The 23372-nt window shown below is 37.1% G+C and overlaps 1 protein-coding gene across 1 annotated transcript in view; it reads left to right on the top strand.

Annotated features, from left to right (window-relative positions):
- Positions 1-18073: 18073 nt before the first annotated feature.
- The window catches only part of LOC128669732 (innexin shaking-B-like), a 47099-nt gene continuing 41800 nt past the window's right edge, over positions 18074-23372 (top strand). The window contains exon 1 of the mRNA XM_053744793.1: positions 18074-18289. The gene's annotated coding sequence lies outside the window, so the exon portion shown is untranslated. The remainder of the gene's footprint in view (positions 18290-23372) is intronic.

The raw sequence follows: 23372 nt of genomic DNA, 5'->3' as shown, positions 1-23372 counted from the left end.
CATTCGCAAACACATCACATATTAGCAATAACCTAAATAAACAATTATTCAAATTATGGTACACTAAATAAGTGTGTGCAACATGCCTTGGCAGAGTAGATAGACAACAAAGCATTTCCAAGGAGGAAGAGGGTAGACGTCACGCAGGTTGCCAGTTGTAAAAGCGCAGATCGTGCAGCTGAATTCAAAATGTCAATTTTTTTACTCGGATCCCGGCCCTCGCGTTTGCTAACAGCATTCAGAGCGTGTCCCCGTTGAAATTGCCTGAAGTTTCAATGTACGTCTATTTATACAATTTGTACGCATGGAAAGTACCTACTAATTCCATGTAGAAACATGGAAATCTTTATTATATACAACGGACGTCAACATGATGGAGACGCAACTGAGCAAAAGGAACGCGCTCTTCCTTTAGGATTAATACAAAACAATATTGACAACAAAGCGAACATCCAAACTTTTGTACTATATATCATTTTCCTTGTTTGAAGTAGGATCTGTCTTGTAATACTGGTATGTCAATGCTTATAGTAAAGCAGGCCGGACACCGTTGGAATCTTGTAAGCCGCCGTAATACACTACGTGAGTGTAAGGAAGGCATTAGAAGCCTTACGGACAGGCCTTACTACCAAATCAAGGTTTCGGGGTCAACACTCGATTCCATGTGGGCAGTGCTGACTTATTTATTTTTCGTGCAATAAAGTTATTACTAACAAATGATTAGGCCGAGAGTAAATATTACGTCGCGTTCTCGAAACTCGCGCTGGCGAACTTCATATTTGTATTTATTCATATAAAGCTCAAAAATGTAGAACCACTGAATATGGCCGAGAAATAATCGCACAAAAATTTTAAATTTTTATTATTTCAGTTTTTTTTTTTGAGTCCAAAACGCGCAATTATCACTTTTAATTACTTGTAACGTTTCAAATTACATACGTTATTACGTATATTATTGATTTTTTTTCCTGTTCAACCACTAAGTTGTGAATAAAAAATCCGCTTGCCAAATAAAAATGCACTGCAATGCAACTGTATATAGATTGATAAACCGTATATTGATTGGTCATAACATAATTACTCGAATATATGCATCGACACCAACCTAATTTTCATGGTAAATGTCGTGATCGTTATGCGCTCCTAATAACAATGTATCACTGTCCTTCCTGGTGTCGTCCCACTCTTTTCCACACCCCCTGTCTTCCTGCACTGGGTGTGTGCGTTACAGGGTGGTCAGAAGCGAATGGGGTGATTGTGTGATGTGATGTGATTACTTTTTCGGCATGGTTATTTTATCAACACGGGGCGTTGCATTTGATAGAGACTGAGGGAAAAGCCAGAGGGATCTCCAGTAGTGGGATACTAAAGTAGGCTATTAAAATAACTGTTGTGCCACTATTTTCCATATACTGAATTATATTTCGATGATCTGCGTTGTAAAGAATCCTGTAATTTGGTCAAAATTAATAGAAATTTTAATTATATTTAATTGTAACGGTCAGTATATTTTCTCTTACATTAATGTAGATTAACATTTAGTATGTAATATGACAAAAGTTATGTCGATCTCTTCGATCCAATTTTAGTGCAAACTTACACTTTTCCATAAGTACCTAAGCTCTTTGGTATTCCGATTTCTGTACTTCTTGCAACGCTATGGGCTCCTGATACCTTGTCGGGTCGACACAACGTGACTTTGGTTTGCTGCTGAACAGCACGAATTTATTTTTGAAATCACACAACGCTAAAACAACTCTCTGTTACATTACTACGACGACCTCGGTTGCGCAGTGGTAAGGTTCTTGCCACTGAACCGAGAGGTCCCGGGTTCGATCCCCTGTCGGGTCATGATGGAAAATGATCTTTTTCTGATTGGCCCGGATCTTGGATGTTTGTCCTCAAGTAATAAGAATAATGTCATGAATGTAATGAATAAGAATAATGTTGTGGAACCAAGAAACATACATGATTAGGATAGAATAGGATCATTAAGTGTAAACATTATAGAAAAAAAAGTTATTGTAAAAGGTTTTCCATAAGAAATTATTTTTCTTTTGAAAGATTCTGGAAAAATTTGGGTTGCTTGATATGCCGTTGACTTTACTGAACATATTCTGAAAGTTTTGGCTTGAGTTTATATACAGTTGTCCTACTTAGAGCCATAGCCCAATGCTCAGTTGTGCTTCGTTGCGACGACGCAGCGAACATTCTGACTCTTGTTTTAAGTTATAACACTCACGTGGGTTGACGTAAGTTGAAACTTCAATTTCTACACTGTCTGTCGACGGACAACTGATCAATCCATGGCTCTTGTGGCCTTGATATAGTAAAAGAGGGTGGTTCTCCCGGATTTGAATTCTCCCGATTTTAAAGTCCTCCGACGTTATGTACTCCTGGTACATGTCGGGCCGGGAGAGCGTGACTTTGTACAGTCAACAGCAACATCAATCTGCCCAAACTTATTTGGAAATTCACCGCTATCTATTCCGTGTCTGGGATATGCTTGCGACAGCTTGCAGTACAGCTCCCGGTTTCAAAACCTCCTGGAGTGCTGTGCAGCGTTGGTACTGTGATTGAAACGAGAGCGTGGCTTTGTGAAACACCATTTGTTGTCAACACCAACATCTACCTATCTAAAATTATTTGGAACTTAACCGTTATCTCTTTTGACCCATGTCTGAGATGTACTTGCAGTAGCTTGCAGTACATCTCCCGGGTTGAAAACCTCCTGCAATACTTAGCGCTCCTATTAATAAGACGGGTCAGGGAAGCGTGACTTTGTACAGTCAACACCACCACATACATACCTACAAATATAATTTGTAAATTCGCCATTGGATTTATGCGCTTGCAGTCTATTTCCAGATTTCAAAACCTCCAGCGTGCATATGTGCTCCTAGTATTATGTCGGTCAGAAAGAGCGTGACTTTGTACAGTCAACAGGAACATCAATCAACCTATCAAAAGTGTTTGGGAAACTCGCCGCTATTTCTATTGTGCTGTGTCTGTGATGTGCTTGCGGCAGCTTGCAGTACAACTCCCAATTTCAAAGCCCCCCCATCAAATGCTATGCCCTCCTGGTACTATGTCGGGTAGGGAGAGCGTGACTTTGTACAGTGAACACCAATATGTACATGGCCAAATTATTTGGGAACTAGCTGCTATCTCTATGCTGTAGAGATTGATGCAACGGCGCTTGCAGTAAATCTCGCGATTTCAAAACCTACAACGTTTTATGGCCTGCAGCAGCTTGCTGTACTTGTCCCGATTTCAATATCTGCAATACTATGGGCTCCTGGTACCGTGTCGGGTTTGGAAAGCGTGACTTTGTGCAGTCAACACAGTCAGACCTACATGTTGTACTTTAAACAAAATTATTTGGATATTCGCCGTTATCTCTGTTGCTTCTGGCCTATGATATGCTTGCAGCAGTTTTTCTCCCGATTTCATAACCACCTGCAATTATATGCAATTCTAGTACTTCCGTCTGGTCCGGGAGCGTAACTTTATACAGGCAACTACAATTTCAAACGGTATAAAATGATTTGTAAAGTAGCCATTATATCTAATTTCGTGACTGAGATATGTTTGCAATAGTTAGCAGTCCTTCTACCGATTTCAAATCTTGCAATTGCAATGCTATGCGCTCCTGGTACCATGTTGGACTGGGAGAGCGTGATCTTGTATACAAACAACAGCAACATCAATTGTTCTGGAAATTCGGTTTTTATGCTTGCAGCAGCTTTCGATATCTGCAATCCTGTGCGCTCCTGGCACTATGACAGGCTAGGAAAGCGTGACTATGTACAGTCGACGCCATTAAAAAACTATAAATAATGTGGAAACTTGCCTCAATTCCTATTACCCCGTGTCTGTGATATGCTTGCTTGCAGTACATCTCTCGATTTTAAAACCTCCTGCAATGCTATACACTCTTGGTACTATGTCTGGCTCGGGAGCGTGACTTTGTACAGTCAACACCAACATTTACCGAAACAGTTTAGTTGTAAACCCGCCGCTATCTCTGTTTTTCCGTCCTTGCATCACAGCTGACAGTACTCCTCCCGAATTCGGAATCTGCAATGATATGAGTTCCTGGTACTGTGTCGGGCCGGGAGAACGTGACTTTGTACAGTCAACAGCAACATCAAACTTCCCACAATTATTTCGAAGTTCGTCTTTGTGTCTATTATTCTATGTCTATAATATGCTTGTCCGCAACTATAGTTTATGACTCCCTATTTCAAAATTTACTTTCAATGATATGCGCTCCTGGTGCTATATCGAGCCGGGAGAGCGTGACTTTGTACAGTGAACAGTAAAATCAAACTTCCCTAAATTATTTGCAAACTCGCTGTTATTTCTATTCTTTCGTGATGGGATATGCTTGGAGCAGCTTGTACATAAGCCGATTTGTATATCACCTGCAGTGATATGCGTTCCTGGTACTATGTCGGGCAGGGAAACACACAACACGGTCAACGCCAAACATGTACCAACCCAAAATTATTTGAAAATTCGCCGCTATCCCCGCCGTATGGATAGATGTCCCATGCAGGTGACATTGATATACGGTGATCTATCCTCTGCGCCCCAACACACGTACAATAAAGCACAAGTTATCCTGCAAATTCACCACTGTTACTGCCACTGCAGCATAGAGAATTGCATTTCCGGCAGTTTTTTGACATGCCGTCTTTATCATCCTTCAAATTTCTTCAAGAAAGGAATAGTTTCTTCCATAATTTCATCAAGCATTAACAAAATTTATCACAATTCCTTGAACAGATTATGCTTTTAAAAAATCGGTTAGTAAAACTGATCCCACCATAAACATTTTCATGTAAAAATGTTGCCAAGACGAGTATAGTTCGCTTCACAACTCTACATTTTAGTCAAAATGTATGAAAAAGTGGTAAGATCTCATGTAGAGCCAAAAATCTTGATATATGCACCCTAACTTTACCAGACCTAACTTCACACTACATCCTAGTTAAAAGGTGTAGCTAAATGGTAGCAAAACGGCCAAGCCACACGTTTTAACTAGGATGTAAAGTAATAATAAATAAATAAATATATTAGGACAAATCACACAGATTGAGCTGGCCCCAAAGTAAGTTCGAGACTTGTGTTATGGGATACTAACTCAACGATACTATATTTTATAACAAATACATATATAGATAAACATCCAAGACCCGGGCCAATCAGAAAAAGATCATTTTCCATCATGACCCAACCGGGGATCGAACCCGGGACCTCTCGGTTCAGTGGCAAGAACTTTACCACTGCGCCACCGAGGTCGTCAAAGTATGGGAAGTTAGGTCTGGTAAAGTTGATCCTCTACTTTGTGTGACAGTTTTATTTTATTTAGTCCTTTTTTAACCTGTTCCGTCCTACTGTTGGACAAAGGTCTCCCCCAAGCCTGCGATTGTGAGACAATTAACAAATAATCACTTTGGAATATATCAAATAATATTACTTAATGTTCGTGGATGTACATAAGCGCCTGTTTGTCTTGGCCAATCAAGTTACTGGCACTTATACGTTGATTAGTTAGACGAAGATTTTATTATTATGCTTTAGAACTTTAGAAAAGTAAAATTACTTTTCTATGAGATTTTAGTTTACGCTGTTTAACCACACTATTTACAAACTAAGAGAAAATCAGGTAACAAGGATTTAAGTACAGTAAACAGCATATCAACCTACCCAAATTCATTGCATACTCGCCGCTATTCATGCAGGGTAACTCGACTGTTTTTCGATTAAAATATAGTTCATCTGTGACTTTCGATATCCAGCAATGTTATGGACTCTTAGTATTATATCGGGTTTGCGCAACGTGACTTTGCTTCTGTACACCTCCATATATGGGCGGGCGACTCGTCGTTGTTTGCTTCCGAGGTTTCGTAGCTCTTCGATCCTCCCGATGATATCTCCTGTAATTCTATGGTGTTCTGGTACTTTGTTGAGTCGGGGCAACGTGGTTGCTACTGCGGGTGTCCCCCACACAGAGGTATTTTTGAATGCAAGTTGAATTAGCGGCAGACTGCGGTACTGTCGCGTTTCGAATCACACAAGCTTCATATACTAACTGATGCCTGCGACTTCGTTCGCGTGGCCGAACATTTTTTGCTAAGGAAAGGAGTCAAAACTATTAGAGAAATTTAATTATAGAGACAAATGTTATACAATACATACAGAAGATGCAAATCACACTGAAAAAGTATACTTTCTATAGTTTAGCTGAACTCTGACTCTTCTTCAGGTGTTCCAGATCTTCGATTTTTATACCTATACAGAAAATGCTCATCACACTTAACAATTTTTGTTAAGTCGTCATTTCTATATTCCCTAAAGTTTAGTTGTACCATCATTGTTCTCCATCTGGTGTTCCGGTTTTCAAAATAATTTATACCCTATATGTTGCCCAGGCTTAATAGCTATATAACAAAAAAGTTTCATTCAAATCCAGTAGTTACGAAGATTAGCATGTACAAACAGACAGACATACAGACAAACAGACAGATTTTTTTTTTCAAATTCTTACTCTGTTGCTGTGACTCTATCGCCTAATTTTATTTTTATGTAAATTTATTCTATTTACAGGATTTTTTTTCTAGTGGTTTTATTATATGTATTGATTTCTCACGGGATTAGTAGGTACTCCGTACAACGTGATTCCATGATATTTCTTTAATCATTATTCTGTTAGTTTACAATGGATTAACTGTTTGGTTACATTTTCAAAAGTGTTTATAAGGATGGCTTTTAGAAGCCTTTCTTTCCAAAACTGAAAAAGTTGCAACAGAAAATCAAAGGATCAATTTGTAGGTTACTCTCAAGCGATTACAGGCGTGTAGCTGATGCGTTGTAGGTTTTTTCCAATTGAATCCTAATCAACTTGAATATAGATTTCAGATCAATATTTTAATGTGTACCTGTGTATTTACAAATTAAATAAATAATATATAAATATATTAGGACAAATCACACAGATTGAGCTAGCCCCAAGGTAAGTTCGAGACTTTTGTTATGGAATACTAACTCAACGATACTATATTTTATAACAAATACATATATAAGATAAACATCCAAAACCCGGGTCAATCAGAAAAAGATCATTTTCCATCATGACCCGAAAGGGGATCGAGCCCGGGACCTCTCGATTCAGGGGCAAGCACTTTACCACTGTGCCACCGAGGTCGTCAAAATTATGTGGAATGAAATATGAATGAAAATGTAAACATTTTCATTCATCGCTTTACTTACACAAGTAGAAACCAATGATAATGTATACGATGTATGTAAGTATATTTAGATACGTAGGTACGGATAAAAAATGGACATAGGGTTCCTTTAATCCCGGAAAAAAGTACTGTTACTGTAGTAAATATAATACAAATTAATTTTTAAGTTTCTGAGTTCCGTGGTCGGTTTGCCGAGTGCCGATTGAAATATCTCCTGCAACACTATGCTCTCCTGGCACTGCGTTGGGTTGGCACAACGTGACGTTGCTGTTCCGGCCTCCCCTCCTCCACCTCTTCCTTGGTGAACCACCACCGGCGTATCTATGTTTGCACTGCAAGATATTTCGCATTGCAACTTCGATAATGGACATGATTTTCGATATACTCCTGCAATGCTATGTAGTCCTGGTATGTTGCCGAGGCAGGGCAACGTGATTTTTCTGCAGCGTCACACGCCCGACACCCGATTCTCACTCCGGATGAGTAGGGTGGATGTTTGATATGCCAGTTCCCACCCCTTCTCGATCTCGATATCTCCTACAAAGCTATGCACTCTTGGTACTTCGTCGGGTTGGTACAACGTGATTTTGCTGTACCCTCCACACATTGGTGTATTCCCATTCCATCCCCCCAAATGTGGGCGTTTGGTGTGATCGATTTTTTATGAAGCTCCCTGGCTCGATATCTCTTGCAATGTTATGCACTCCGGGTACATTGTCGAGTCAGAGCAACGTGATCTTGCTGCGGCACCCTCCCACACATGTCCGAATGAACCCTTCGTCCCCGTACCCCCCCGGGCGTGTACTCTCAGCCAGCAACAATATCTGCGGTACCGTCGCGTTACGTATCACGAAAGCCGTTTTGTTATATATATGGAATAGATGTTAGTTTGTCATATAAAAAACATAGCACCTGAAAAATCATATGTTTGCGTCCTATTAGATTATATAGGGCATAACGTTTGCCAATTTGTTTAGTCTTTTATTTTATTTTCTTCGCTAAAAGACAGAAAATCAAGTTTTTGCCACTAGATTTTATTGACATCGAGAGATCTTGTTGCATTCTACGCGTAAAATGACAGTGATATAAACCGTCATAGAATTCCCTCATCGTGAGCCGATACTGGGTGCACCTGGAACTGAAGCGACGTGTGGGAAATTTCAACTCTGTAGGACATAGATATGTACGCACATAAGCTAACATAAGTGGAAGTAGGTGAAATTTAACTTGCAAGAAGATTTCATTACAGATAGACAAACAACGGGGCAAGTGAAATTAAATAAAAGCTTGTAAAAAAATAAATCTCGTTTTGAAGTTTCTGTCTCTGTCTTTTAACTCGACAGTTAAAAGAACCTAAGACTTATGAAACGTGAACTTGGAATGTGTTTTCAGCGAGACGTGGCACGGGGTACTTGTTTTTCAAGTTTCTTAGCTCCGTGGGCGGATACCCGATTTGTATCTCCTGCGATACTATGCGCTCCTGGTACTACGTCGGGGCGGCACAACGTGTCTTTCCTGCTCGCCCATACAAACCCAGATGAAACTAAAGTGTGCGGCGCGCGTTGATAACAGAAATAACTACGGAAAAACAAACTTTATTATTCCGTGGAAATAAGAATCACACAAGTCACAAGCTGGCCACACTACCTAGTTTAAAAGTTACTATACTATACTCGCTTTAAAAGATTAAATACAACAAATAAATTATTTCAAATTTGTTTGCACATATTAAATTATTTATCCACGACACAATGTGATTATTGCGTCAAGCCTGGCGATCTCACTCACACAAACATGGTACGCGTTCCTTTCATCGAACTTGTGATTGTGAGTCATGACATCGAGAGTGTGACTAAGCTTCCCTACTTCGCTTACATACTCTATACAGGGGGATTTCATATACATTGGCAATTATTTTAGCAACCATGAAATCGCGAAAAAAAATCAGCTGATCCATACATTTTCCACTATTTAGGTATTTAATTTTGTATAGAACAGCTGATTTTTTTTTTAGAAATTTCGGAGGTACTCCCATACTAAAAGTTGTTCAGAATCATGGACTGAGCATGTAGACAAAATATTGTCAATGTATAAAAAGTCACCCTGTACTGTACATTTGTGGCAAGTGTGGACATTCAGAACAAACAAATTAAGAAAAACTAACGAAAAATTGAAAACTGTTCGCGAAAATTAAAATGTGCTTGCATCGCACATATTCCGCAGTTTTCTCTGATTTTCTATGGGTGAATTTCACGACTGTTTGAACGCGGCCTGTAGCGTTTCATTAGAGTCGCATATTTTTTTAAATAAAGAATCTTTTTTTTTATTATTAAACATTTATAAAATTGACAATGTACCAGTACTTTACTTATTTATAAAATAGGATAATTAAATTGATTACTGTGTACGGTACAATTTAATAAACTCTAATGATAGCCCGCGGCGGCGTTCAAAACGCTCGTGAAATTCACCCCTATCTTCGATGCGGTCCTGGTATCGCGTGCCGTCGACTCAACCTGACTTTGCCCTGCTACCACCCCCACCACCTTGAGAGGCAGGGTCTAGGGGTGGACCCATCGAATTAGTAGGAACTCGGAGTACCTACTAATTCCATGGGTGGACCATTAACTGTTCTGTGCCCAACGTCATCGACGAGAGCGACATATCACGAATCACACTTTGTACGGTTTTTGTTTACTTTAAAAAAGGTATTTATGTATTATTTTCGTCATTATATGAGATAGATTATATCTCGTTTTAAGTTCTTTATTCATACTAATCAATACTAATGTTATAAAGAGAAAAGATTTGTATTTTTGCTTGTAATGGATAAACTCAAAAACTACTGGGCCGATTTTTATGAAATTTTCCACAGAGACAGACGAAACATTCAGGAGTGACATAGACATTTTTATTGGTTTTACTCGAGCGAAGCCGGGGCGAGCGGCTAGTTTTGTATAATAATTATTTATATTCCTTCTTTTTTTGTATAAAATGGAATTCAATTATAGTTAATGTCTCGGGCTCAAATACAGGCAACCGTTGGTACTTTGTCAATTCTTCAGACTAATTAATGACTCACATTGTATTATTATATATTGTTATATGTATGCATACGAGATATATATATATATATATTTGTGAGACAGCCTGTCAGTTTCAGTTTACTCCGCCCCATTGAAAATGCTTTTTCTCCATATCTTTCTATGCTTCCGACTCCTGATTCCGGACCCTCTTGTAACGCTATGCAATCCTAGTACTTCGTCGGTCCGGGACACGTGACTGACGTGACTTTGTCCCGCTATGGCGCACACGGGCATGTCAGGGATGTGGGATTAATCCCCGCCACGTCACGAGTCACGCAAGACATCGGTTGCTTTCATATACGGTAGACGACAAAAACTACCTGATAAGTGAAAACGTCTATACAATTTAGCTTGTGTTGGTAGAAATACATAAAAACCACATTTGTCCTGTCCTTACTACCGCTTAAATTATTTTATAATTTATCTTTTAAAACCATATAAAAATTTCGAATGTCGTCCAAAAGTTGACTGGAAGAAAATTACATTTTCGATAAGTTCGCCTGTGCGCTGTGTTCTGTTTGAATACCGTAACTTAGCTAACGTATTTACCGTAACATACAGTAACTTAACATAATAGTTGTAGCTTATGACTTCTTTGTAAAAGGTGTAACTTCTTTGTAAATTAATCCATCTATCTCTATATATCGAATGTATATTGCTATTCATTTCCGTGTCGATGGCAAATCTACAACGCTTTACTACTAAATATAACCATATTTAAATAATTATATTGAGTAACCACTCAATTCTCTCGCGCTACTATCAAATATATTCTTATTCATATAGCTGCAAAATAATGAAAATACATGGTAACATTGTTTACAATTAAGACAGTGCAAGAAAAAACGAAGTTTAGATAGGAATAGTCGTTGCTGTTTTCAATGAAAAGCATTTATCTCGAGATTTCTGTAACCTGACATAAAACTAACTACGTAACCGGTCGTAAATATCGGGGATTGGGTTCAAGACTTCATATATTGGCAACGGTAACCACTGAATGTGTATCGTATCAAGTTCAATTGCTTCTGCTAATAGTTCGAGGTTATTTATATTCGTTTTATTTTAGTGTAGTTGTAGTTTTAGTACTCCATGAAACCAATACTAACAGATGAATAACGAGAACTGTGCTATTTTTATGTAGAAATTGATTAAAAGACTGAGCAAATCGAAGATGCTGTGTTCTACCCAAGAAAACTGTATTTTTTCTTGGTATTATAGTTTATCATGCATATTGTTTAGCCCGTTACCGAACCGTAATATATATTTAATAGCTGCGCCCCGGGGCTTCGCTCTCGTGGGAATTTCGGGATAAAAAGTACCTTATATGTTATTTATTACGCGTGTACCAAATTTCATAATAATCTGTCCAGTAGATAATGCGTGAAGAGTTAAACAAACAAACTTACTTTCGCATTTATAATACTAGGATTACGATTAAGTTTCCTAGTAATATTTTCTGAGCTACACACGGACGGACATACATAACGAAGCTATGAGGGAAGGAAACGCTAAAACACCCTCTATATTTACTGTTGTCATGGGTTTAGTTACCATCAGTCTGGCTTTGTCCGATTGTATGAAACGATTAAATTGATTTATTTATGACAGCTATAGGCATGATATTCGGCACTCCTACACTATAAACTTTGTGTGGTTCCGCCCTAAAATAGACTACTCTTTAATCTCGCGTACGCCATATACAAGGCGACTAAGAGACAGCTTTGGCATCTGTTGATCTTAGTCACACTAGCATTCTCAAGGAGTGTTGACGTCATGAAGGCAACCAGTTGTAAAATCACAGTCGAATCTTCCAAATAACGGGTTTCGAGGCATCAAAGCCCGGAATGCATTCGGGAAAATGAGAGAGAGAAAGTTCTATTCCATGTACACGAAGCATATTGTGAAAAATTTGCTATTTTATAATTAAATACTATAAAGTAAGTAATACAGTTTTGCAACAGATGAACTAGGTTACCCGCATTAGATATTAGATTTAATGTGGAAACTTCTAGAATTATTGCGTCTTTAACGCCATTGCGACAAAACTTTGAATCAATTAGAATTGAGCTCCAGAGAGCAACTGCTGGAAGTGAAAAACTCAATAGTCTCTTATTACCCTTACGGTAAGGCATATTTTGGGACGCATTTTTTCCAAGGCATTTAATTAAGGTGGAAATTTCGTGATTTTCGATAATTAGTTGCCACATTCAGAGTCTGAATGCTCGTTAATCAAATGATGGAAGTGCGAGATGGATGTATACGCTCGTCTCTTTCGTCCGAAACCACCCCTGCGCACTCGAAATGTGCAATTAAGCTGCTGTATGGCAAAAGGTCGTAAACGCAATATGCGTCGACGTATAAATATCAACTCTATTAAAAGATAAATTAAGTACAGTTTTGATTGTGCATAGGGAGTCATACGTGGCAAAACAAGCAAAAAGATCCGAAAAGAGTACTACATCGACTCCAGGCACTGTTACGCAAAATCAGACTTTCAAGTTACGACCTTTTAAACTTAATTTAGCTTAGCGAGCCTGGCGATGTGTGTAGTTGATGCGACTGCCAATGCAACTTGGTGTCTTATGTGCTGTTGCTAAAGGCGGGAATTGACTGCAGTGTGGGGATGCGAGCTCCTCGCGACTCCTGGTGTCCTGGTACAAGTTGCCCTTTTACACGTGACGTCACCCCGACCAGAGAAGCCAGGCTAGCCAGCCTAGTTAGTATATTGTTTATTGATATCGAATATATCATTTTATGTTTATGTATGTATCAGTTTAATCAACTTCCTACATTAGTAATAGTATATTAATAGTTTTGACACCTTGGTGGCGCAGTGGTAAAGTTGTTGCCACTGAACCGAAAGGTCCCGGATTCGATCCCCGGTCGGGTCATGAGGGAAAATGATCTTTTTCTGATTGGCCCGGGTCTTGGATGTTTATATATATATGTATTTGTTATAAAATATAGTATCCCATAACACAAGTCTAGAACTTACTTTGGGGCTATCTCAATCTGTGTGATTTATCCCAATATATATTTATTTATTGTATCTTTATCAATATTAATGATGATGATGTTTCTCATCACTTTCTCATATAATCTCGTCTCAATTATTAAGCGAATTTCAATAAAATTTTATAAACAGGTGTTAGCACCACTTCTTTCTTTTCATGCACTGCCTTCAATTAGCTGTTTAGTAAAAACTTGACGCATATAATGTTGATCCGAGCCTGTCCTCTTATTCCTAGAAGAGCTAAGAAGGCATAGGTTCAAAAATCTTATATGTGTTAGTTACTTTTCGAGAGAATAAACACTATCCGCCAAATCGCTGTGGTGCGGAACCCAGAGAAAGTTCAATATCCCGCTGTGTTGGCATCAACTACTCGCCGAGCTCGATTAGCTTTGCACGCATTAGTTTTGTTACAGAGGTGACATTTTGTCATTGTAGAGGCGGGTCCGCTGCGGCTTGTTTTGAACAGGACATTGTTCAAAAACATAATTTTGTCGTTGTAATTTATGTTTTTGAACAAATGTTTTGTTCAAAACATGGCTGGCTTTATAAAAAAAAAATATTTCATTTTTTACCGCTTGCAATAAATCAAAATAAAATAACTTTATTTTAAACTACCTGTTCATATAGGTATATGCAACATATCGAACAGATAGCGTCGAAAATTGTATTTCATAAACGTTGGATACGACTATAATCATATCAGGCTGATTTATCGAGCAGTTTTATACGTCAGATTACAATACGATATTTATCGGAAAGATATTTTTTTAATTATTTCCTATTGCTGATAAGATAAGCTCATCTGAGATTCCCCAAAATTCAAACTATATCGAATTAAGGAAAGATATTTTTTTTAACAAAATTGTGAACATTTCAAAAACAACTGAACCGATTATGATGCCCCACGAACTTAAAAATTCTATTGGCATATCCTACATACCTTTTAAATTTTATCAAAATCGGACCAGTGTTTCGAATGTTATCGCGTTACAAACAAACAAACACACAGACATACAATAATGTATTTTTGCGCCAAGTAGAATGTTAGACCACACTCGCTTCGCTCGCTCGTTCAGTAAAAATAATCCGTTTGATTCATGACTTAGGGCGGGTTGCACCAGTCAACTTTGAAGTTAACTTAAACCTGCGCAGATCAATGCAAAATGTGACGTTTTATCTAATCGGTTGCGACGCGCAGTTTAAAGTTGACCTGGTGTAACAATACCAACTGAACAACCCCCTGCTATAAGAGGGAAGGACATTAAGTAGGCGGGAAAGTCATGCGAGCGAAGCCACGGGCAAAAGCTAGAAGTCTAACTGTAAATTATAATAATTTATTTTAAATTCAAAATGACGCCAATTCTAATTAAAAAAAAATAAATAAATATAATAATTATATTTATATATTTGTTATACTTCTGTATTTTAGTTAATTTGTACCTTGTTGTTTGGCGTCTTCGCGTTATTGTAAAACGGTACATTGAAGATGTTTTAGCAAAAACGCCTTGTATTAAGGTGAGGCCCACTTTTTAAAGGTTTCCTGTATTTACATTAAGTCTACCATTGAGCTGGTAATACAATAAATAGATAAAGAAGAAACGACGAGATAGAAAATTTTTTTTTAGCAAAATAGGTTTGCCTACCCTATTTTATCTGATGGTAAGCAAACACCGCAGCCCATGGACATCTGCAACCCGATACGGGACACATTGGTGTCCCGGCGTTTGTCGATTTTAAATGTAATTTTAACAAAAGTATATTTTAATATTTATATTATTGTGGGCCGGGTCGTGAGTTCTCTATTATGGTTGAGCTATGCGATGGCTGACCCATGCGTCAACTCGTGAACGGGTGCTACCAAAGGGAACTGGTCATCTCGTTTCTCATATATTTATGTAAGTTAATTGTGTTTCACATCGATATATTATATATATTGTAATCAGCACTCGGATCACAGTCATAACCTGTTTTGATATACCTTTTGACTATGTACTTTTATATGTTATTAGAAAAAAACATTGTAAGAAACAATAATGGTAAGCCGATCTGGCATGATAGGGACCAACACTGCTCAAATGAGTTTCTTTCGGCATTTCTTTTCAGGAGTGGTCGTTCCGAAGTCCCAGTAGTTTGTAGCTTGTGAGAAATAACTATAAATATAAAAATTGACGAGAAAAACTGCCTGTGAAGGTCTAATTTCTGAATAAATGATTTGAATACGAATTTATTATTTTATTTGCGAAACCATTGTATAATGGCCTTACACACTAACTAAAAAAACACGTTTATTTTAGTTTGATCAATATAACTTCGATTATATTTTTTCATTCATTTATATCGAGTATGTTATTGCTAACACTGGTGTCTGATTTTATTCAAGTCGCCTAAAGGCATCTGACATGACTTTTACGACTATCTACCGCAATCTAGTGGCAAGTAGCATACACACTAGTGAACTACACTATTAAACACTTTTTAGATAAGATTTTTTAGAAAAGTCTGTAAAGAGTACCGCCATCATTGAACCAGAGATAGGCCAATAAAAGCTGAATAGACGCTTAATAATAGTGTTGTTCTTTTATTTTTGGACATTACAGCAGGAGGGCTGTTTGTCTATGGTTTGTAGTGACCACCTGTGGCGTAACGACTGTCGATAAAACGGACTTAGCGAGGTGACTCATGCGAATCTTATAGGGCTAAATCCCTGACTAAACAATATCTATGTCATAAAATTGACTGAAGAAAATATCCTTACTTCTGTGAGAGAATGACGTCAAACACGTACGTAACATGTCTTTTTTTTACAAAAATGCAATTTTTGCCATAAGCTTTTATTGTCGTCAGTGAGATCTTGTGGCATTTAACGCCTGATAAAAAAACATGTACGCCGTCAAGTTCACTCGTTGGCAGCCGATCCTAGGTGGGTATCATAATAATGCATTGTTATGTAATGTGAAACGATGTGGGAAAATTCAATTCTGAAGGACAAATGGAAGTAGGAGAAATCTAACTTGCAAGATTTGATTACAGACAACATGACTGGTGAAGCTAAAAAAACTTGTACAAACTTGTAAATGAAAACTTGTATTTTAAAGAAGTAATCTTTGAGTTGCTTCCGGAAACCCCTCAGAATATAAGTCAATTCTCTCATCTCTCTCATCTTGCCGTGTTTCTTGGTGTGTTCGGGGTTGTGACACCTCTAAGCCCGGGGATAGCGCAACAAAGGCACCACATAATTTTGAATATTTACCACCTGACTCCAACCTTCTTGAGAATAATATTGTTGCCTGCCAAAGCAGTGTAGCTTAATCACCTCGTACGATATCCAAGGATTAGCATGAAGTGTCACTTAACAACGATCTTATAAATACTAACATGTTTTATTAAGAAGTCATCACCATAAACGTAACATTTAATGTAGCTGTCGAACAAACATATCTTTCTTTGCGAACATTTTCGCAAGTTGTGACGTCACTTTCACGTGTCATTTAGCATGGAACGTTTGGACGAGTCCAAAAATGTGTGATTTTATTTTTGTCATATCTTTGTAAGCATTGTCATTATCACAGTATGTTTTTGACTGGTGTTTCTATTAATATAATAACCGTCAATAAGTCTTCAAAAAAATTGTCAACTAGCCTATTGCGGCTTCGTACGAAGCTCAGGAGAATTTCAACATCACCATTGGTAGCCTCTTTTATCCCACTGCTGGGTATATACCCAGGCCTCTCTCAATTTATGTCATTCACCCATTCACCATATCTAGTGCTATTCCAAGTTTTAGTACATCGAAGTGCCAAGTAGTTTTAAAATGAGACCTAATTAACTGTAGCTGTATTTACGATCTAGCGTTGGCGCCAATTCTCCATATTATTTATGGTATTTCATATGCATTTTTATTAAAAAAAAAAAACATTTACTTGTTGACAGACGAATAATGTTTTAACAATACACAATTCTTTATTTGCATCCTTGATGTAAGTAACAGATCTTTCTTATATACAATAGAGACAGTTAAGGACCCTTACGGGCGCGGCGATCGGAGAGGGGCTGACTTGTCCATAATTCCAATCAATTACTTGAGCTAACTAATATGAGCTTACTTTACTGCGAAATATCCATTGAATCGATTGCAATAATAATGCCAGTATGAATCTGAACTGAAACTTAGCTTGTCCGGGATAATGTAGACGGACGTAGTCTCGCATAAATTATTTAGTCTGCCTCGGCGGTGTCTAGCGGTGTTCTTTTGCAAATAGGTACTAAAAAAAAACGCAATTTGCATTTAAATATGCTAAGGAATCTAGGCATAGTCGACGGGTATTCTTTTGCAAATTATTAAAAAAAAAAACAGTTTTTTTTTAAAGAACTTATGTTGTTGCGGTGTTTTTTTTTTTTCGAAAATAATAAAAAGAAATAGGTACATAGATGTTGTGTTAAGTAGATGTTGTGTTGATAAACTTGTACAACTAGATATTTGTATATTGACATGTACTATTACCGTCTAAATCAATGGGCTTGTTTCGACATTTCTCTGGCCTCGTAACATAACACGACAAAATAAAATAGATCTCACGAAAAAATTCTTCGATTACCGCAAACCGATTTTCGGGCCAATTAAAAATAGCCCACTGTCCATCGAATATGACACAACTGTGAAGAAAGCCCGTAGGAATTGCCCGCGACATCGCCGCTCAGTCCAGTCGGCCCTACAACTTTTCGCGCGTTAGTCGACACCTACGCCCGTCGCCACACGAACGATAAACTACCTAAAATCCGAATAAACTCAATTTAAATAACGTTTACATGACAAAGGAATCTAAATGTTTTGTGCGGGTACAATGCCCAATGTTTGTGAATGGTTTCAAGTGAACGAAGAGTTTTGGCGGGAAAAGGTGACAGCGAGTTTGACGGATGATATCTCGACCGTTCAGGTGCGTTCAAGTATTTTTTTTATAGTGACACCGATTTGATAAATGATTGTTTCTTTTTTTAGGGATTTTCATGTGTGTTTACACCACTCTCAGGAGTGCACAGATATTCCGAAAGATGCTTAACCTAGTTACTCCCGATGTATCTTTATAATGCCTAATGGAAATAATAATAGAAACAAACAAAACTTTCTTATGAGTAACTAGATAATTGTCTACTTCTAGTGATAATAATAAAACATCTTTTGGTTTTTCTTTTTATTGTGACTAAGTAGTACATAGTATATTGTAACAGACAAGGAAATTATTGAAAAAATGAATGCCAATATCACTTGGTTCCATTTTATATATTACGTACCTAAGTATACTGAAAAATTCAATAGAAAAGATTTAAAAGTTGGGATTACATGAGACAGTTTTTTTATTTATTCACTTCACACGACATAAAAATATTGCTATGCTTTTATATTTTTAATTTGACTTTATTACAAAACATATTACAGCCTGAGATTTCTTATATATTTTGAGAGGTTTATCATATATTTACGTTTTTTTTTTCGAAGGCTGTATATATTGTTTTCTTGTGCCGCGTGGCACCCAAAGTTTATCCGTTTACTCCAACCGTCAAAAATGATTGGTATGCGTTACGGGACGGACGCGCGTACACAAACAAGTGATTCTATTTCAGTGTGTCTCGGACATAACGTCTTAACTTTTCTGTGACTAATATGACTTGGATCATGTGACGTAGTCGTGACTTGTTCCTGTGGTTGATTCCTATGCTGTTGTGAGTAAAATAAAATAATTCTTTAATATCGATATGATGAAAGAAATATTCCCAACGACAATAATTACATACTTTGGGTCTAATTCGTTGTGTTTTTTGTCATTAAATATTTATTTACCCGTCGCAACATTTAGTAAAATCATTTTTTCCAATAACTTTTCTGCCAATGTTTAAAATTCTTATCGATAGTTTGATAAGTCTAAGGAATTGGGAATTTATTTTCTTTACTTTTAATTGGTGCAAAAAATAATTTTATTGCGGACCTTTCGCTCCAAATACATATGACCGCTACACCACTACGCATCAAAATATGTACAATATGATGCGATATACACATAGGCATATGATGGGTAAGGGAGGGTAGTTATAAAGTACTTCACGTCAACTTGCATCAGGTACCTATTATTGTACCTAGCAAGAAGAAATATGTATAGTCGAAGCCAGATAACCTGACCCACTTATTACTGGATTAGTTAATTAGTTGGTATATAGTTATCCTACCCCCGACTGTACTAACTAGATTTTCTTCCCACGCAGTTAAACAAAAGTCGATCAAGGGAATAATAAATCTTTACGAATAATAGGTAAACACATTTGGATAGAGCTTGCACGTGAAGATTTGGAATGCCCCTAGGTCATTCCATATCTTCACGTGAATGTAGTAAATGCCGTCCTGACAGCTGATTGGCAAAAATAGCATTCCCTAAGAGGGTTAGTGTCGGGCAGACGGCTGGTCGTAAAATCACAGCCGAATAATTTGATAATGATGAGTTCTTGAGGGTAAACGGACCTTGAGCTCCGACGCTCAACTGCTGAAGCAGCCGGAGAAGAGAGAGAGAGAGAGAGAGAGAGAGAGAGAGAGAGAGAGAGAGAGAGAGGTAGAAATGGGGGTTCGTTTGATCGAGCTAATGTCAAGAACTACAATAACAGTCTGTATTTAGAAATAACAAAAGCCAGTGTTTGATATAGCTGTATCTATATATATGTTTGGCTGTCTGTATACACAATTTGTAAATATATTCACGATGAAAGTTGTAATTAAAATCTAGATTTTCGAATTTTTTATACGTTTTTCAGAATTTCTATAACTAGTTTTAAGTTGTTTTTGAAATTTACTAAGGCTATGTTTATACTGACAGGAAAAAATGTGAAAAAATAATGCTATAGTCGCACGAGTAAATAAAAACAAAGTGCGTATAAACCGTGCAAGTGGAGCACGGAAATATCAGTTTTATATCCCGTATGGACGCTTCATACACTGTGTTATAGATGGAATAAAGCGATAGGGAGAAATAGGATCTCTGCACGGAATTACTAATAGAGACGTAGAAGTGACAATTACGTTTCATTACGTCGCCTTTATTTACACAAAAAGACCTAATTCGCACGCTTCTAAAATTTAAATTCGATTCGAATTTCGTTCCAAATTAGAATGTATTAAAAATTATTTAAAATTACCATTTATTCACGACGATTCATCTTAACTAATTTTTGAGCGCGTCGCAATTGTTATAGACAGCAAATGTCAGTTCTATTGTCTTGATATTATTCGGATTTCTGTAGATCTCTCATATTCGTAATGTTGCCAACTCGTGTTTAAATTCGTCTTATGTCCAATATGAATGTTAAGTAACCTTATTTAGGGCGCAATTATTTATTATCCTATCACATTTATATTTGAGTTATTGCCTTAATAAGAGCAGCTTAATAAGAAATAGGAATAAAGATTACAGTAAGCGGTCGTATTCTAATTATTGTACAGCTTTTACAAAGCTGAATAAAATTTAGAGTATAAATTATAAAAAATTCTTTGACGATATCCATGACATAGCGATCATCACTCCCATCCGCGGTCTGGAGCTCCTGAGTTCGATTCCCAACGCGGGCAAATTTTTATGCCTATGATTACAAATATTTATCACCGGTTATAGGTGTGTTGTGCCAGAACCTTTCTTTTCACACTGAAAGAAAAATTGACGCTTGAAGCTTAATTTTATTTCTTCCTTTATATTTTTTAAAAGTTTTCTAAGCTGGTAAAACATTTTTTTTTATTTTATTTGTTACATCCAACCAAGATTGCAGCCTTTTATTACCTAAACATAGTATATATTTCAAATTAACGATAAAAAAATCATTTTTGGTTAAGTGGTAAAAATATAGAGTAATTTTTGTACTATTTTTTTTTTCTAGAATGTACCTATAGCACAATCTACTAAAATATGCAACCTTACAGCAATAGTATTACAGTATGCAAGTAAATACTTGTAAATTAGTGGTACATATCATCTCAGCCTTTCTCTGCCCACTACTGAGCACAACATCACTCTCTTACGCCAACCTTCTCTATCCTCTACTAATCTAATACACGCACGAGCGTCTTCATAGCCGTATTCCTCATGACTGAGGGTCGGCGTCGTGGAATGAAACACGCTCAACAACTTTCTTGGCATTATTAATGGAGTGGTTTGCCATTGCCTTCTCCATTTCACACACATAATAATCAACCAGTGTGCAGGTTTCCTCACGATGTTTTCCTTCACCGGAAGCAAGTGGTGATCTATGAAAACTACTATACATGACTCAGATTGGTATACAAACTCATGTAGGATTAGGATTCGAACCTAGATTTCGATCCACAGACGGGCGTCTTAACCATTCGGTGTCGTCCCAGTAATATTTATAGACGTTATTATTTGCAACACCAAACATCTTTCCATCATCATCCTCTCGCTTCTATAGCTTTCAGTAACAGCATAGTTAATTAAAACAAATTCAAACATCTATAAAAACGGAGAAGGCACTGATAAAGCCTGTGAACCGTTTAATGGTAGCGCCCGACCGAGGTCATTAACTGCCCGAAAACTGGCCAAGTGTTGTAAAAACTTACGGGCACTTTGCTGAAAGATCGCTTCGTTTCGAAAGACGTATGTTTCGATGGTAACACCCCAATGATTTGTGATTTATGCTGTTTATAATAATAGACAGATAGATGAATCATTTAATGAGAATCAAATATCGTCCTATAATACTTACTTTTTGCATGAAGTTGTTTCCTTTCGGATACTTGGTTGACTGGAAGAAATTCTTTTCTGAGATAAATCTGTCCTTTTTACTTCTTTTTTGTGCAATAAAGAGAAGAGTTTAGAAACAAACTTCCATGCTGGTTCGGCAACGAAAGAAATACAGAGTTTTTAATAACTGTATTGCACGAAAATAACCACTTGGAATCAATTCCATTCCGAGCACTGTTTTGAAATGATAAAAATCTTATAAATACTGAAATTCTTCGAAATACTAAATGGCTATTATCACAAGTAACTATTTTATATTGAGGTGCTCAAGAATACATCTTCGTTTATTATATTTGCAACGAATGAAAGACGGAAGCTGGCTGTAGACTGATTTATTGAGCTTGACACTGACAGTTAATAACATCGTCATAAAAATACAGAAACAAGTGGCCAGTCCATGCCACAATATTATTTATTTAAAACTTTTTTACACAAAATACCAATAAAATGTGTACAAATGGCGGACGCTATATGGCATTATCTTTCAGTCAACCACAAGATCAAACAAATATGATATTGTGGTGCGATAATTAATTCCTAGAATATAATCTTTAATTTTTTATTGAGATATGTGAAAAAGAATAGTAAAATTATATTTAGATAGTAGTACAGTCAACAGCACTCATTCATTCAAATTCATTGCAAACTCGCCGCTATCACCGCGCCACAGAGGTTCATGCAGGGCAACTAGATGTGCTGTTGTCTGTACCTACCAATTACTTCTATACAATCTCTCTAATAGTGTCATGCGTCGTGGACATTTGCTGTTGTGATTTATCAGAGTAAGTAGCGACCTCATCAACCACTTCCGAGAAATTAGGGCTAAGCTTAGGGCACTGAGGGGCGGCTCAATTTCGTCTTTGTGTCTGTCATATTTTGTATTTTTTATCATATATTTTGTGTTTGTCTAAAACTAGGATGTGTTCAGTGAGAAAGGTAAGGTTTCTTAATATACTTTTTTTCATACTTGATATTGAAAGGGCAACGTAATTGTATATAAATGTCGATTTGTTTCTTTTTAAAAGCTTTTATTTCACACGACTTGTATGTGTGTATGTTAAGTACAAATCTTACAAGTTAAATTTATTCCATTTAAACCCATTTGAAACCCCACAAAAATAACCTTATTGGTTAACCAATACAATTTTACTGGACAGATTGTGATAATATTTTGCATATACACGTGTAGCTAAAATCTAAAATTACATTGAGTACCTACTTTTCGTTT

This window comes from Plodia interpunctella, chromosome 5 (genome assembly GCF_027563975.2).
Source record: "Plodia interpunctella isolate USDA-ARS_2022_Savannah chromosome 5, ilPloInte3.2, whole genome shotgun sequence".
Lineage (NCBI taxonomy): Eukaryota > Metazoa > Arthropoda > Insecta > Lepidoptera > Pyralidae > Plodia > Plodia interpunctella.
This window is presented reverse-complemented; position numbering and strand designations above follow the sequence as displayed.